At 34.7% G+C, this 15,728-nt stretch overlaps 1 long non-coding RNA gene, 10 other non-coding genes and 1 pseudogene across 11 annotated transcripts; 11 read left to right on the top strand and 1 right to left on the bottom strand.

Moving 5' to 3' along the window:
• The first annotated feature begins 298 nt into the window (after nucleotides 1–298).
• LOC143081185 (U5 spliceosomal RNA) lies at nucleotides 299–450 on the top strand (annotated as a pseudogene).
• A 678-nt stretch (nucleotides 451–1,128) lies between these two features.
• On the top strand, nucleotides 1,129–1,246 carry LOC143081225 (U5 spliceosomal RNA). The gene has a single exon (XR_012979953.1). It is a non-coding gene; the product is annotated as a U5 spliceosomal RNA (small nuclear RNA).
• A 679-nt stretch (nucleotides 1,247–1,925) lies between these two features.
• On the top strand, nucleotides 1,926–2,043 carry LOC143081224 (U5 spliceosomal RNA). Its single transcript, XR_012979952.1, has one exon. It is a non-coding gene; the product is annotated as a U5 spliceosomal RNA (small nuclear RNA).
• Nucleotides 2,044–2,721: 678 nt separating this feature from the next.
• LOC143081183 (U5 spliceosomal RNA) lies at nucleotides 2,722–2,839 on the top strand. The gene has a single exon (XR_012979914.1). It is a non-coding gene; the product is annotated as a U5 spliceosomal RNA (small nuclear RNA).
• Nucleotides 2,840–3,517: 678 nt separating this feature from the next.
• On the top strand, nucleotides 3,518–3,635 carry LOC143081223 (U5 spliceosomal RNA). The gene has a single exon (XR_012979951.1). It is a non-coding gene; the product is annotated as a U5 spliceosomal RNA (small nuclear RNA).
• Nucleotides 3,636–4,313: 678 nt separating this feature from the next.
• On the top strand, nucleotides 4,314–4,431 carry LOC143081222 (U5 spliceosomal RNA). Its single transcript, XR_012979950.1, has one exon. It is a non-coding gene; the product is annotated as a U5 spliceosomal RNA (small nuclear RNA).
• A 677-nt stretch (nucleotides 4,432–5,108) lies between these two features.
• LOC143081221 (U5 spliceosomal RNA) lies at nucleotides 5,109–5,226 on the top strand. The gene has a single exon (XR_012979949.1). It is a non-coding gene; the product is annotated as a U5 spliceosomal RNA (small nuclear RNA).
• Nucleotides 5,227–5,904: 678 nt separating this feature from the next.
• LOC143081187 (U5 spliceosomal RNA) lies at nucleotides 5,905–6,026 on the top strand. Its single transcript, XR_012979917.1, has one exon. It is a non-coding gene; the product is annotated as a U5 spliceosomal RNA (small nuclear RNA).
• A 668-nt stretch (nucleotides 6,027–6,694) lies between these two features.
• Nucleotides 6,695–6,812, top strand: LOC143081220 (U5 spliceosomal RNA). The gene has a single exon (XR_012979948.1). It is a non-coding gene; the product is annotated as a U5 spliceosomal RNA (small nuclear RNA).
• Nucleotides 6,813–7,492: 680 nt separating this feature from the next.
• On the top strand, nucleotides 7,493–7,614 carry LOC143081186 (U5 spliceosomal RNA). The gene has a single exon (XR_012979916.1). It is a non-coding gene; the product is annotated as a U5 spliceosomal RNA (small nuclear RNA).
• A 4,905-nt stretch (nucleotides 7,615–12,519) lies between these two features.
• Nucleotides 12,520–14,571, bottom strand: LOC143080660 (uncharacterized). The gene is made up of 4 exons (XR_012979762.1): nucleotides 14,459–14,571; nucleotides 14,298–14,329; nucleotides 13,375–13,537; nucleotides 12,520–12,974 (listed from the first exon to the last, which is right to left on the bottom strand). It is a non-coding gene; the product is annotated as an uncharacterized LOC143080660 (long non-coding RNA).
• A 968-nt stretch (nucleotides 14,572–15,539) lies between these two features.
• Nucleotides 15,540–15,657, top strand: LOC143081180 (U5 spliceosomal RNA). Its single transcript, XR_012979911.1, has one exon. It is a non-coding gene; the product is annotated as a U5 spliceosomal RNA (small nuclear RNA).
• The last annotated feature ends 71 nt before the right edge of the window (nucleotides 15,658–15,728 follow it).

Below are 15,728 nucleotides of genomic sequence, written 5' to 3'. Positions count from 1 at the left end.
GACAAAGTGAAATACATGATTTCATTACGCATACGTTGTATATTCGTTCTTATACTGTGTGTATGTGCATTGCCGTGGCTCCATTCGGTTGTAATATGATCACGTTGTTACACAACAAAAATATGAAAAATCTATCAAATTCATAAATTGCCAACATGGTTCTACGGCATAAATGTGCCATGTGTAGATACTTATTGTGTAGAATTTAAGGATGTTTGCAAAAAGTTCATTTTCGCAAACACCTTCTCTCAGAAAACATTTACATTATTCTGTATATTCAATGTTTGTGCAAGTCGAGTTACTCTGGTTTCTCTTCAAACCACGAATATATCTTTCGCCTTAATAAAGATAAAAAAAAAATATATCTTTCGCCTTTTACTAAAGATATCCGTGGAGAGGAACAATTAATGAGTCTATAGACAATTTCTCTACACCCACTTTACGTGGGTAACATAAACAACATGAAATATGCAGCTTGGTCCCCCCTTTTCCTCGCTATTAATTTTTTTTTTATCTCTCTCCATCAAATGTAGCATTACCTAGAAAAAAGACCACATGTAAAAAAAAATCGAAAACACTGACTATTATAGACTTATTTCTAGTTCGTGCTTAGAGGGGAAGCAAAGAAATTAGAAAGAAGCACTTGCAGAAGTTTGTCATGCCCAATATAAAGAGAGTGATTTACGGAGATTTCTTTGCGTGCGCCATGCGCCATGACGCTACTCTTCTCTGTAGCGTTTCAGTTTGAGTTTATTCACGGCAAAGTAGCGATTAGTTTAAGAGCATGTTTTTCCATCCAATAAGTTGTTTTCTATAGCTTAGCGTGTTTTGACAAAGTGAAATACATGATTTCATTACGCATACGTTGTATATTCGTTCTTATACTGTGTGTATGTGCATTGCCGTGGCTCCATTCGGTTGTAATATGATCACGTTGTTACACAACAAAAATATGAAAAATCTATCAAATTCATTAATTGCCAACATGGTTCTACGGCATAAATGTGCCATGTGTAGATACTTATTGTGTAGAATTTAAGGATGTTTGCAAAAAGTTCATTTTCGCAAACACCTTCTCTCAGAAAACATTTACATTATTCTGTATATTCAATGTTTGTGCAAGTCGAGTTACTCTGGTTTCTCTTCAAACCACGAATATATCTTTCGCCTTTTACTAAAGATATCCGTGGAGAGGAACAATTAATGAGTCTATAGACAATTTCTCTACACCCACTTTACGTGGGTAACATAAACAACATGAAATATGCAGCTTGGTCCCCCCTTTTCCTCGCTATTAATTTTTTTTTTTATCTCTCTCCATCAAATGTAGCATTACCTAGAAAAAAGACCACATGTAAAAAAAAATCGAAAACACTGACTATTATAGACTTATTTCTAGTTCGTGCTTAGAGGGGAAGCAAAGAAATTAGAAAGAAGCAGTTGCAGAAGTTTGTCATGCCCAATATAAAGAGAGTGATTTACGGAGATTTCTTTGCGTGCGCCATGCGCCATGACGCTACTCTTCTCTGTAGCGTTTCAGTTTGAGTTTATTCACGGCAAAGTAGCGATTAGTTTAAGAGCATGTTTTTCCATCCAATAAGTTGTTTTCTATAGCTTAGCGTGTTTTGACAAAGTGAAATACATGATTTCATTACGCATACGTTGTATATTCGTTCTTATACTGTGTGTATGTGCATTGCCGTGGCTCCATTCGGTTGTAATATGATCACGTTGTTACACAACAAAAATATGAAAAATCTATCAAATTCATAAATTGCCAACATGGTTCTACGGCATAAATGTGCCATGTGTAGATACTTATTGTGTAGAATTTAAGGATGTTTGCAAAAAGTTCATTTTCGCAAACACCTTCTCTCAGAAAACATTTACATTATTCTGTATATTCAATGTTTGTGCAAGTCGAGTTACTCTGGTTTCTCTTCAAACCACGAATATATCTTTCGCCTTTTACTAAAGATATCCGTGGAGAGGAACAATTAATGAGTCTATAGACAATTTCTCTACACCCACTTTACGTGGGTAACATAAACAACATGAAATATGCAGCTTGGTCCCCCCTTTTCCTCGCTATTAATTTTTTTTTTATCTCTCTCCATCAAATGTAGCATTACCTAGAAAAAAGACCACATGTAAAAAAAAATCGAAAACACTGACTATTATAGACTTATTTCTAGTTCGTGCTTAGAGGGGAAGCAAAGAAATTAGAAAGAAGCAGTTGCAGAAGTTTGTCATGCCCAATATAAAGAGAGTGATTTACGGAGATTTCTTTGCGTGCGCCATGCGCCATGACGCTACTCTTCTCTGTAGCGTTTCAGTTTGAGTTTATTCACGGCAAAGTAGCGATTAGTTTAAGAGCATGTTTTTCCATCCAATAAGTTGTTTTCTATAGCTTAGCGTGTTTTGACAAAGTGAAATACATGATTTCATTACGCATACGTTGTATATTCGTTCTTATACTGTGTGTATGTGCATTGCCGTGGCTCCATTCGGTTGTAATATGATCACGTTGTTACACAACAAAAATATGAAAAATCTATCAAATTCATAAATTGCCAACATGGTTCTACGGCATAAATGTGCCATGTGTAGATACTTATTGTGTAGAATTTAAGGATGTTTGCAAAAAGTTCATTTTCGCAAACACCTTCTCTCAGAAAACATTTACATTATTCTGTATATTCAATGTTTGTGCAAGTCGAGTTACTCTGATTTCTCTTCAAACCACGAATATATCTTTCGCCTTTTACTAAAGATATCCGTGGAGAGGAACAATTAATGAGTCTATAGACAATTTCTCTACACCCACTTTACGTGGGTAACATAAACAACATGAAATATGCAGCTTGGTCCCCCCTTTTCCTCGCTATTAATTTTTTTTTTATCTCTCTCCATCAAATGTAGCATTACCTAGAAAAAAGACCACATGTAAAAAAAAATCGAAAACACTGACTATTATAGACTTATTTCTAGTTCGTGCTTAGAGGGGAAGCAAAGAAATTAGAAAGAAGCAGTTGCAGAAGTTTGTCATGCCCAATATAAAGAGAGTGATTTACGGAGATTTCTTTGCGTGCGCCATGCGCCATGACGCTACTCTTCTCTGTAGCGTTTCAGTTTGAGTTTATTCACGGCAAAGTAGCGATTAGTTTAAGAGCATGTTTTTCCATCCAATAAGTTGTTTTCTATAGCTTAGCGTGTTTTGACAAAGTGAAATACATGATTTCATTACGCATACGTTGTATATTCGTTCTTATACTGTGTGTATGTGCATTGCCGTGGCTCCATTCGGTTGTAATATGATCACGTTGTTACACAACAAAAATATGAAAAATCTATCAAATTCATAAATTGCCAACATGGTTCTACGGCATAAATGTGCCATGTGTAGATACTTATTGTGTAGAATTTAAGGATGTTTGCAAAAAGTTCATTTTCGCAAACACCTTCTCTCAGAAAACATTTACATTATTCTGTATATTCAATGTTTGTGCAAGTCGAGTTACTCTGGTTTCTCTTCAAACCACGAATATATCTTTCGCCTTTTACTAAAGATATCCGTGGAGAGGAACAATTAATGAGTCTATAGACAATTTCTCTACACCCACTTTACGTGGGTAACATAAACAACATGAAATATGCAGCTTGGTCCCCCCTTTTCCTCGCTATTAATTTTTTTTTTATCTCTCTCCATCAAATGTAGCATTACCTAGAAAAAAGACCACATGTAAAAAAAAATCGAAAACACTGACTATTATAGACTTATTTCTAGTTCGTGCTTAGAGGGGAAGCAAAGAAATTAGAAAGAAGCAGTTGCAGAAGTTTGTCATGCCCAATATAAAGAGAGTGATTTACGGAGATTTCTTTGCGTGCGCCATGCGCCATGACGCTACTCTTCTCTGTAGCGTTTCAGTTTGAGTTTATTCACGGCAAAGTAGCGATTAGTTTAAGAGCATGTTTTTCCATCCAATAAGTTGTTTTCTATAGCTTAGCGTGTTTTGACAAAGTGAAATACATGATTTCATTACGCATACGTTGTATATTCGTTCTTATACTGTGTGTATGTGCATTGCCGTGGCTCCATTCGGTTGTAATATGATCACGTTGTTACACAACAAAAATATGAAAAATCTATCAAATTCATAAATTGCCAACATGGTTCTACGGCATAAATGTGCCATGTGTAGATACTTATTGTGTAGAATTTAAGGATGTTTGCAAAAAGTTCATTTTCGCAAACACCTTCTCTCAGAAAACATTTACATTATTCTGTATATTCAATGTTTGTGCAAGTCGAGTTACTCTGGTTTCTCTTCAAACCACGAATATATCTTTCGCCTTTTACTAAAGATATCCGTGGAGAGGAACAATTAATGAGTCTATAGACAATTTCTCTACACCCACTTTACGTGGGTAACATAAACAACATGAAATATGCAGCTTGGTCCCCCCTTTTCCTCGCTATTAATTTTTTTTTTATCTCTCTCCATCAAATGTAGCATTACCTAGAAAAAAGACCACATGTAAAAAAAATCGAAAACACTGACTATTATAGACTTATTTCTAGTTCGTGCTTAGAGGGGAAGCAAAGAAATTAGAAAGAAGCAGTTGCAGAAGTTTGTCATGCCCAATATAAAGAGAGTGATTTACGGAGATTTCTTTGCGTGCGCCATGCGCCATGACGCTACTCTTCTCTGTAGCGTTTCAGTTTGAGTTTATTCACGGCAAAGTAGCGATTAGTTTAAGAGCATGTTTTTCCATCCAATAAGTTGTTTTCTATAGCTTAGCGTGTTTTGACAAAGTGAAATACATGATTTCATTACGCATACGTTGTATATTCGTTCTTATACTGTGTGTATGTGCATTGCCGTGGCTCCATTCGGTTGTAATATGATCACGTTGTTACACAACAAAAATATGAAAAATCTATCAAATTCATAAATTGCCAACATGGTTCTACGGCATAAATGTGCCATGTGTAGATACTTATTGTGTAGAATTTAAGGATGTTTGCAAAAAGTTCATTTTCGCAAACACCTTCTCTCAGAAAACATTTACATTATTCTGTATATTCAATGTTTGTGCAAGTCGAGTTACTCTGGTTTCTCTTCAAACCACGAATATATCTTTCGCCTTTTACTAAAGATATCCGTGGAGAGGAACAATTAATGAGTCTATAGACAATTTCTCTACACCCACTTTACGTGGGTAACATAAACAACATGAAATATGCAGCTTGGTCCCCCCTTTTCCTCGCTATTAATTTTTTTTTTATCTCTCTCCATCAAATGTAGCATTACCTAGAAAAAAGACCACATGTAAAAAAAAATCGAAAACACTGACTATTATAGACTTATTTCTAGTTCGTGCTTAGAGGGGAAGCAAAGAAATTAGAAAGAAGCAGTTGCAGAAGTTTGTCATGCCCAATATAAAGAGAGTGATTTACGGAGATTTCTTTGCGTGCGCCATGCGCCATGACGCTACTCTTCTCTGTAGCGTTTCAGTTTGAGTTTATTCACGGCAAAGTAGCGATTAGTTTAAGAGCATGTTTTTCCATCCAATAAGTTGTTTTCTATAGCTTAGCGTGTTTTGACAAAGTGAAATACATGATTTCATTACGCATACGTTGTATATTCGTTCTTATACTGTGTGTATGTGCATTGCCGTGGCTCCATTCGGTTGTAATATGATCACGTTGTTACACAACAAAAATATAAAAAATCTATCAAATTCATAAATTGCCAACATGGTTCTACGGCATAAATGTGCCATGTGTAGATACTTATTGTGTAGAATTTAAGGATGTTTGCAAAAAGTTCATTTTCGCAAACACCTTCTCTCAGAAAACATTTACATTATTCTGTATATTCAATGTTTGTGCAAGTCGAGTTACTCTGGTTTCTCTTCAAACCACGAATATATCTTTCGCCTTTTACTAAAGATATCCGTGGAGAGGAACAATTAATGAGTCTATAGACAATTTCTCTACATAAACATAAACAACATGAAATATGCAGCTTGGTCCCCCCTTTTCCTCGCCATTAATTTTTTTTTTTATCTCTCTCCATCAAATGTAGCATTACCTAGAAAAAAGACCACATGTAAAAAAAAATCGAAAACACTGACTATTATAGACTTATTTCTAGTTCGTGCTTAGAGGGGAAGCAAAGAAATTAGAAAGAAGCAGTTGCAGAAGTTTGTCATGCCCAATATAAAGAGAGTGATTTACGGAGATTTCTTTGCGTGCGCCATGCGCCATGCGCCATGACGCTACTCTTCTCTGTAGCGTTTCAGTTTGAGTTTATTCACGGCAAAGTAGCGATTAGTTTAAGAGCATGTTTTTCCATCCAATAAGTTGTTTTCTATAGCTTAGCGTGTTTTGACAAAGTGAAATACATGATTTCATTACGCATACGTTGTATATTCGTTCTTATACTGTGTGTATGTGCATTGCCGTGGCTCCATTCGGTTGTAATATGATCACGTTGTTACACAACAAAAATATGAAAAATCTATCAAATTCATAAATTGCCAACATGGTTCTACGGCATAAATGTGCCATGTGTAGATACTTATTGTGTAGAATTTAAGGATGTTTGCAAAAAGTTCATTTTCGCAAACACCTTCTCTCAGAAAACATTTACATTATTCTGTATATTCAATGTTTGTGCAAGTCGAGTTACTCTGGTTTCTCTTCAAACCACGAATATATCTTTCGCCTTTTACTAAAGATATCCGTGGAGAGGAACAATTAATGAGTCTATAGACAATTTCTCTACACCCACTTTACGTGGGTAACATAAACAACATGAAATATGCAGCTTGGTCCCCCCTTTTCCTCGCTATTAATTTTTTTTTTATCTCTCTCCATCAAATGTAGCATTACCTAGAAAAAAGACCACATGTAAAAAAAAAAATCGAAAACACTGACTATTATAGACTTATTTCTAGTTCGTGCTTAGAGGGGAAGCAAAGAAATTAGAAAGAAGCAGTTGCAGAAGTTTGTCATGCCCAATATAAAGAGAGTGATTTACGGAGATTTTTTTGCGTGCGCCATGCGCCATGACGCTACTCTTCTCTGTAGCGTTTCAGTTTGAGTTTATTCACGGCAAAGTAGCGATTAGTTTAAGAGCATGTTTTTCCATCCAATAAGTTGTTTTCTATAGCTTAGCGTGTTTTGACAAAGTGAAATACATGATTTCATTACGCATACGTTGTATATTCGTTCTTATACTGTGTGTATGTGCATTGCCGTGGCTCCATTCGGTTGTAATATGATCACGTTGTTACACAACAAAAATATGAAAAATCTATCAAATTCATAAATTGCCAACATGGTTCTACGGCATAAATGTGCCATGTGTAGATACTTATTGTGTAGAATTTAAGGATGTTTGCAAAAAGTTCATTTTCGCAAACACCTTCTCTCAGAAAACATTTACATTATTCTGTATATTCAATGTTTGTGCAAGTCGAGTTACTCTGGTTTCTCTTCAAACCACGAATATATCTTTCGCCTTTTACTAAAGATATCCGTGGAGAGGAACAATTAATGAGTCTATAGACAATTTCTCTACATAAACATAAACAACATGAAATATGCAGCTTGGTCCCCCCTTTTCCTCGCTATTAATTTTTTTTTTATCTCTCTCCATCAAATGTAGCATTACCTAGAAAAAAGACCACATGTAAAAAAAAAAATCGAAAACACTGACTATTATAGACTTATTTCTAGTTCGTGCTTAGAGGGGAAGCAAAGAAATTAGAAAGAAGCAGTTGCAGAAGTTTGTCATGCCCAATATAAAGAGAGTGATTTACGGAGATTTTTTTGCGTGCGCCATGCGCCATGACGCTACTCTTCTCTGTAGCGTTTCAGTTTGAGTTTATTCACGGCAAAGTAGCGATTAGTTTAAGAGCATGTTTTTCCATCCAATAAGTTGTTTTCTATAGCTTAGCGTGTTTTGACAAAGTGAAATACATGATTTCATTACGCATACGTTGTATATTCGTTCTTATACTGTGTGTATGTGCATTGCCGTGGCTCCATTCGGTTGTAATATGATCACGTTGTTACACAACAAAAATATGAAAAATCTATCAAATTCATAAATTGCCAACATGGTTCTACGGCATAAATGTGCCATGTGTAGATACTTATTGTGTAGAATTTAAGGATGTTTGCAAAAAGTTCATTTTCGCAAACACCTTCTCTCAGAAAACATTTACATTATTCTGTATATTCAATGTTTGTGCAAGTCGAGTTACTCTGGTTTCTCTTCAAACCACGAATATATCCTAGAAGACGTATAGAAGCTTAGAAGAATATCCCTTCGGGGATTTGGACTTGGTAGAAGATGGAGGTTGCTATTCTAAAGAGGTCAGTAAAAGTCACCATTTCCGGTCCTGGAAGAAGCAAGGTTACCCGAGAGATGATAATTACGAAACTGGTTGGTCTACTTGGGAACAAGACCCACCTTCGTTCCCTTTGGAGGACAGAAGCAGGACCAGTTTGGTTTGCCACTGTGGAGACTCCAGAAGAGGCCGACTCCCTGGTTGTAAAGAGGGGTGTAGTTGGAGAGGAGTACTCCCTGGTTTTTACCCCATGCAACAGAAGACGTTTGCATGTACGTGTCCACTGGCTACCTTTGTGGACTCCTACTCCTGACGTAGTTTTTTTTTTTGAGAGGTATGGTACGATTCAGAGTTGCTATGAGGAGACACAGAGCCATACCACTCTGAAAGCTGGGTATGGTACTGGTGTTCGTCACGTTGAGATGGACGTCAGAGAGGGTACTCAGTTCGATATTTCATATCGTACGACTATTAATAATAGACAGTGTTTGATTACGATTCCTGGAAGACCACCTTTATGTCTGAAGTGTGGAGGGTATGGCCATTACAGGTCAGATTGTCAAGGTGGAAACCTGAATCGTCCAGGCTCCTACTCTGATGCTCTGAAGAATCTTAGATCAGCAGCAGCGGGTGATGTCCCTGTTCCAGAAACCAGTGGTCCAGCAGGTCCCCCACACGATAAAAGTGGGCAGCGTGGAAATGTTGGAGATATTAATGTTACCCCTGACGTCAGTCAAGAGAATGGTACCGAGGATCAAGAACACTCTCATAGTCAAGGTGAGAGTGTTCAAGATCCGGATCCGATTTCTAAAGAGGATGAAGTAGTAATTGGCCCCCAGCATGACAAGCGGGGGAGAGGTCATGATGATGAAGAGAATATGGGCCCCCTGCAAGACAAGCGCAGGAGGGGGCAGGATGAAGAAGAAAATATGGGCCCCCCGCAAGACAAGCGCGGGAGGGGGCGGGAATCCACTGAAGATAGTGCTGTGGAGGAGTCAATGGATGAAGAAGATGAGTATGATCATGATGAAGTTAACTTTCTATCTGATTGTGGTATATCTTTCAGTCCAGATACACCACAGTCAAGTGACATTAAAAAGAAACAGAAAAAACTGAAACAAAAGAAACTTAAAGCTGAGGCAAATAGATTACGTGAAGCTTTAGACAATAACACTGTGCCTTCTTTGATGTCCTTATTGTCACCAGCTTCAACAGTTCTCGATCCAAGCATTGAGATACACGAAGAACTCAGAAGTGGCACAGAGAGTACAAGTAACAGTGTTACCTAGATTTTAATTTTTTCTATGTGTTATAAATAATTCAGTTTGAACATGGATCGAAATACGGACTTTGAATATAAGAACACTGGCATAATATTTCCAAGAGCTTTGCTCCGTTTCATTGTTGAATTCATATTACAAATATTTTTTGATAATAATAAATCATATTGTTGTTTAATAATTGTATTTGTACATGTATAGTATTTCACATCCAAAATTTTATGGAAATATTCTTTATAAAGCACAAAAATGTCAGTATTCTCCTCAGAAACTAACAAAACCTTTAAATAGACTTATTAAAAGGGGATATAGTTACGATACTGTTGTCAGGTCATTAAAGATTGCATATTTTGGCTTTAACATTGATTCACTGATAGGGTCTTTGCATCTGAACTAAACACATTTTTTCTATAAAAAACAGTTGTTGGCATGACACGGGTTATGTTCTTCTCATATATTTTATGATAGTATGATACTAAACCCCTAACGGGAGGGATTGTACCTGATATTCATATGATGAAGACATAATCTTTCAATCAGTTTAATTGAGGTCTGGAGCTGGCATGTCAGTTAACTGCTAGTAGTCTGTTGTTATTTATGTATTATTGTCATTTTATTTATTTTCTTTTGTTACATCTTTTGACATCGGACTCGGACTTCTCTTGAACTGAATTTTAATGTGCGTATTGTTATTCTTTTACTTTTCTACATTGGCTAGAGGTATAGGGGGAGGGTTGAGATCTCATAAACATGTTTAACCCCGCCGCAATTTTGCGCCTGTCCCAAGTCAGGAGCCTCTGGCCTTTGTTAGTCTTGTATGATTTTAAATTTTAGTTTCTTGTGTATAATTCGGAGTTTAGTATGACGTCCATTATCACTGTACTATTATGCATATTTTAGGGGCCAGCTGAAGGACACCTACGGGTGCGGGAATTCTCGCTACATTGAAGACCCATTGGTTGCCTTCGGCTGTTGTTTGCTCTATGGTCGGGTGGTTGTCGCTTTGACATATTCACCATTTCCTTTCTCAATTTTATGTTTACAAGTTGTTTTTTCATATAACATAAGTCATTAAAATGAATAAATATAAAGTTGCAACATTAAATTGTAATGGTCTTTTAACAGACAAGTTAAAGCAATATGAGATAAAAGATTTTATTTATTCTAACAAAATTGACATTTTATTTTTGCAAGAAACACATATTTATAATAAGAAACTGGAAGCTAATTTAGAAATTTTATTTAACTGTAAAACATATTTTTCATATGGAACTAATAGATCAAGAGGTGTTGGTATATTAATTTTCAATAAAGCTATTATTCCTGAAAATTTTAAATTTGATCTTGATGGAAGATTTATGTATGTTGATTGTGATATCAATGGAAACGGATTTAGATTTATTAATGTATATTGTCCAAATGATGAAAAAGAAAGGGTAGATTTTTTAATTCATATTCATCCTTATTTTGTATGTAATAGGAAAATAATATTCGCCGGGGATTTTAATTGTATTATGAATGCCAAGTTGGATAAAAGGGGAGGTAATCCAAATTCAGGGCAAAAAGGGGCTGATCAGATTAGAGCATTAGTTTCTGATTATAATTTATGCGATTCATTTAGATATCTTTTTCCTAGTAAAATTTCAACAACTTGGCTTTCTTTTGCTCAAAATGTTTCATGTCGTTTAGATAGAATATATATAAGTAGTACTTGTAAACAATATATACATAATGTTACTGTTAATCCTGTTGGTTGTAGTGATCATGATGCAGTTATTTTAACTTTTGAAAATAACACTGATTTATCCACTGGTTCTGGTTATTGGAAAATAAATAATACTGTTTTACAAGATAAACCATTTAGAGATTCTTTTAAGATATTCTGGTTAAATTTGATAGATGAAATGGATGGTGACCAAGATTTTTGGTCAATTTGTAAAGATAATATTAAGTTATTTGTTATTGAGTATTGTAAACGTAAAAACAAAATAAAACGTAGAATTTTACATGAATATGAACATAAATATCATACATTACAAAAACATGAGCAATCTAATCCTGGCGAATATATTGAACAGGTAAAGGCCATCAAAGATTTAATATATGAGTTTCAAAAAGATAGTTTTCAAGGTTCAAAAATTCGTTCGAGAGCTAAAGTTTTAGATAATTCTGAAAAACCGTCCAAATTCTTTTTTCAGTTAGAAGCTAATAGAGGACGGAAGAAATTAATTACGAAAAAAGAGGAAAATTCAAAACATTTTTCTACTTCTGGCGATATTTTAGATCAGTTTCGGAATTTTTATACAAATTTATTCACCACAGAAGGTATTGATAATAAACTTTGTGATTATTTTTTGGATGATTTACCAAAATTAAGTGAAATAGACAAAAATATTATTGATGAACCTTTTACAAAAGATGAAATTTTAAAAGCTCTCAAAGGTATGGAGAATAATAAATCTCCTGGTCCAGATGGCCTTTCAAAAGAATTTTATGTAACATTTTTTGATATTATGTCAGATTTTTTACTTGATATGTATAATAATATATTTAAAGAAGGTACATTGTCTGATGATCAGAAATTATCATATATAACACTTATATGTAAAGATCTAGAAAAATCTCACTTATTGAAGATGTATCGACCGATATCACTTTTGAACGTTGACGTCAAGATTATATCCAAAATTATCACTAACAGATTTATGGCTGTCATGCATGTTTTGATACATCCCGATCAAACATGTGCGGTTCGTGATAGATCTATTCTTGATAATGCTCATCTTTTTAGGAACATCTCTGATTATGTCGAACAGAAAAACATTCCTTGTGCTTTTGTTGGTCTTGATCAAGAGAAGGCCTACGACCGTGAAGAGTACGATTTTCTTTTTGAAGCTTTAGAGAAGTACAATTTTGGTCCTAATATTATAAAATGGATCAAAATTTTATACACTGATATTTCTTCTTCCGTTATTGTTAATAATTATATATCGGATCCTTTTCCGTTGACTCGAGGCGTAAAACAGGGGTGCAGTTTATCTCCCTTGTTATACGTCCTAGCTCTTGAACCTTTTGCGAGAAAAGTTAGAGCTGATGAAGATATTTCTGGTGTCCGATTACCAGGATCTATGGAACAGGTTAAAATATCATTATATGCTGATGACTCTAATGGTATATGCACTGATGATAAATCCATTGGTAAACTTTTATACTGGTGCGAATTATATGGTAGGGCTTCTGGTGCCAAGTTAAATAAATCAAAGACGAAAGGTTTATTTCTTGGTAAATGGAAGTCCAGGTCTGATCATCCTTTTGGTATATCTTGGGCTGAAAAGATAAAAATTATTGGTATAATGTTTGGTAATAATGTTACTGCTGATGACATATGGCATTCTATATATATAAGATTTTGTAAAGTTTTAAATACTTGGTTATTAAATAGAAATTTATCATTATTAGAAAAAAGTATGATTATAAATTCAGTAGCATGTGGTAAACTATGGTACGTTGGGTCAATATATCTAATGCCAGATCATTACGTGAAACTTTTTGAGAAGAAAATATTTTCCTTTCTTTGGCCGTATAACTGTGAGCCTGTTTCAAGGCATACTTTATATTTACATAAGTTTTTTGGAGGATTAAACGTTGTTAATATTCGCCAAAAAATGACGTCTTTCCAGATAAGACATATTCAAAAAATCATTGCTAACTGTGATGCTAAATTTACCTTTTTTTCTATTTATTGGATCGGTCTTTCTTTGCGTCATTTGAATTCGCAGTTAGCCAGAAATTCTATTCCTCATACCGATCAAGTTCCACTATTTTACTTGTCATGTCTAAAGTCTTTGAGGTCCTTTACTGACAAGAATCCAGACATTTCACTTGATGGTCTAAAAACAAAAGATATTTATAATTTAAGTTTTGATTTAGATTATAAAGTTAAGATTTGTGAGAAAAATCCACATATTAATTATACACATGTATTTCAAAATTTATGTAACAAATTTATTGACAAATGTGCTAGAGATATCATGTTTAAAATTGTTCACGATGTGATTCCTGTTAATTTTTATATGTATAAGAGACATATATATAAAACCGATAAATGTACCTTTTGTAAACATTTTCATGTTGAAACTATTCAACATTTATTTTATGATTGTGTACATGTTAAACCTTTGAAAACTATTTTGAACACCTGGTTTGTTTCACTTACTCAGGGTAGTCAGTTTACTTTGGATCATATTCGCTTTCGTGATTTGCCTGCTTTACATGGAAAATCTTTGCAGATTGCTTTATTTCTTATTAGTGATTTTGTATATGTTATTTGGTGTTATAGGAACCTGGTCAAGTTTGACCATGTTCCTTTTTCTGGTCAGTCTTTGATTATGAGGTTTTTAGGTCGCATTCGTGTCAGAATTCTTGCTGATTTTCATCGTATGCCTTTATTGGAGTTTGTAGAGACATGGTGCACCTGCAACAATATGTTTTGTCGTGTTGTGGGTGACCGAGTCATCATATCTTTCATGGGTTGACACCCCCCCCCTTTTTTTGTTGAATTTACCATGTGGTGAATTTTTGTACAATAACAGTTTTACAAAGTTATAAATTTTCTCTAAAATAATTATTATTGCCAGGGAAACAACTTACCAACTGTTTTTCCTGAAAAATCTATCAGTAACCTAGTCCAAATAATTATGACGTCTTGAAAGGCTATTATAATTTTTTTCTTTGACGCTTGAAGTAAGGCGTCAAAGAAAAAAATTATAATAGCCTTTCAAGACGTCATAATTATTTGGACTATCAGTAACCCTGATTATTTTGGAAGAGATCCCAAGTTTCTTTGAGCACATGGTCTACCTTGTTGATCGGTCAATTAATCTATAGTCTATTTCTTTGTGTACTTTCGTCTTTGATGTACCTGCAAAGATATGACGTGTTAAAGTCCGTTTCTTCTTTTTTGACAAAAAGCAATAATATTTTGATAGTAATTATATTTTTCTGACAACGTCAATTATTCAAAGGTTTAACATCATATGTAATATGTGTAATATATTGTTATTGTTATATGGGCTTATTCCCATGTATTTTTACTTGTATATATTTTGTTACCTTTACCTTTTATTAAAAATAAAAAAAAACTAAAGATATCCGTGGAGAGGAACAATTAATGAGTCTATAGACAATTCCTCTACACCCACTTTACGTGGGTAACATAAACAACATGAAATATGCAGCTTGGTCCCCCCTTTTCCTCGCTATTAATTTTTTTTTTATCTCTCTCCATCAAATGTAGCATTACCTAGAAAAAAGACCACATGTAAAAAAAAAATCAAAAAACACTGACTATTATAGACTTATTTCTAGTTCGTGCTTAGAGGGGAAGCAAAGAAATTAGAAAGAAGCAGTTGCAGAAGTTTGTCATGCCCAATATAAAGAGAGTGATTTACGGAGATTTCTTTGCGTGCGCCATGCGCCATGACGCTACTCTTCTCTGTAGCGTTTCAGTTTGAGTTTATTCACGGCAAAGTAGCGATTAGTTTAAGAGCATGTTTTTCCATCCAATAAGTTGTTTTCTATAGCTTAGCGTGTTTTGACAAAGTGAAATACATGATTTCATTACGCATACGTTGTATATTCGTTCTTATACTGTGTGTATGTGCATTGCCGTGGCTCCATTCGGTTGTAATATGATCACGTTGTTACACAACAAAAATATGAAAAATCTATCAAATTCATAAATTGCCAACATGGTTCTACGGCATAAATGTGCCATGTGTAGATACTTATTGTGTAGAATTTAAGGATGTTTGCAAAAAGTTCATTTTCGCAAACACCTTCTCTCAGAAAACATTTACATTTTCTGTATATTCAATGTTTGTGCAAGTCGAGTTACTCTGGTTTCTCTTCAAACCACAAATATATCTTTCGCCTTTTACTAAAGATATCCGTGGAGAGGAACAATTAATGAGTCTATAGACAATTTCTCTACACCCACTTTACGTGGGTAACATAAACAACATGAAATATGCAGCTTGGTCCCCCCTTTTCCTCGCTATTTTTTTTTTTTTTTATCTCTCT

The sequence above is a fragment of the Mytilus galloprovincialis genome, chromosome 6 (assembly GCF_965363235.1).
Source record: "Mytilus galloprovincialis chromosome 6, xbMytGall1.hap1.1, whole genome shotgun sequence".
Lineage (NCBI taxonomy): Eukaryota > Metazoa > Mollusca > Bivalvia > Mytilida > Mytilidae > Mytilus > Mytilus galloprovincialis.
The sequence above is the reverse complement of the archived record's forward strand: the minus strand, read 5'-3'. Positions and strand labels throughout refer to the sequence as shown.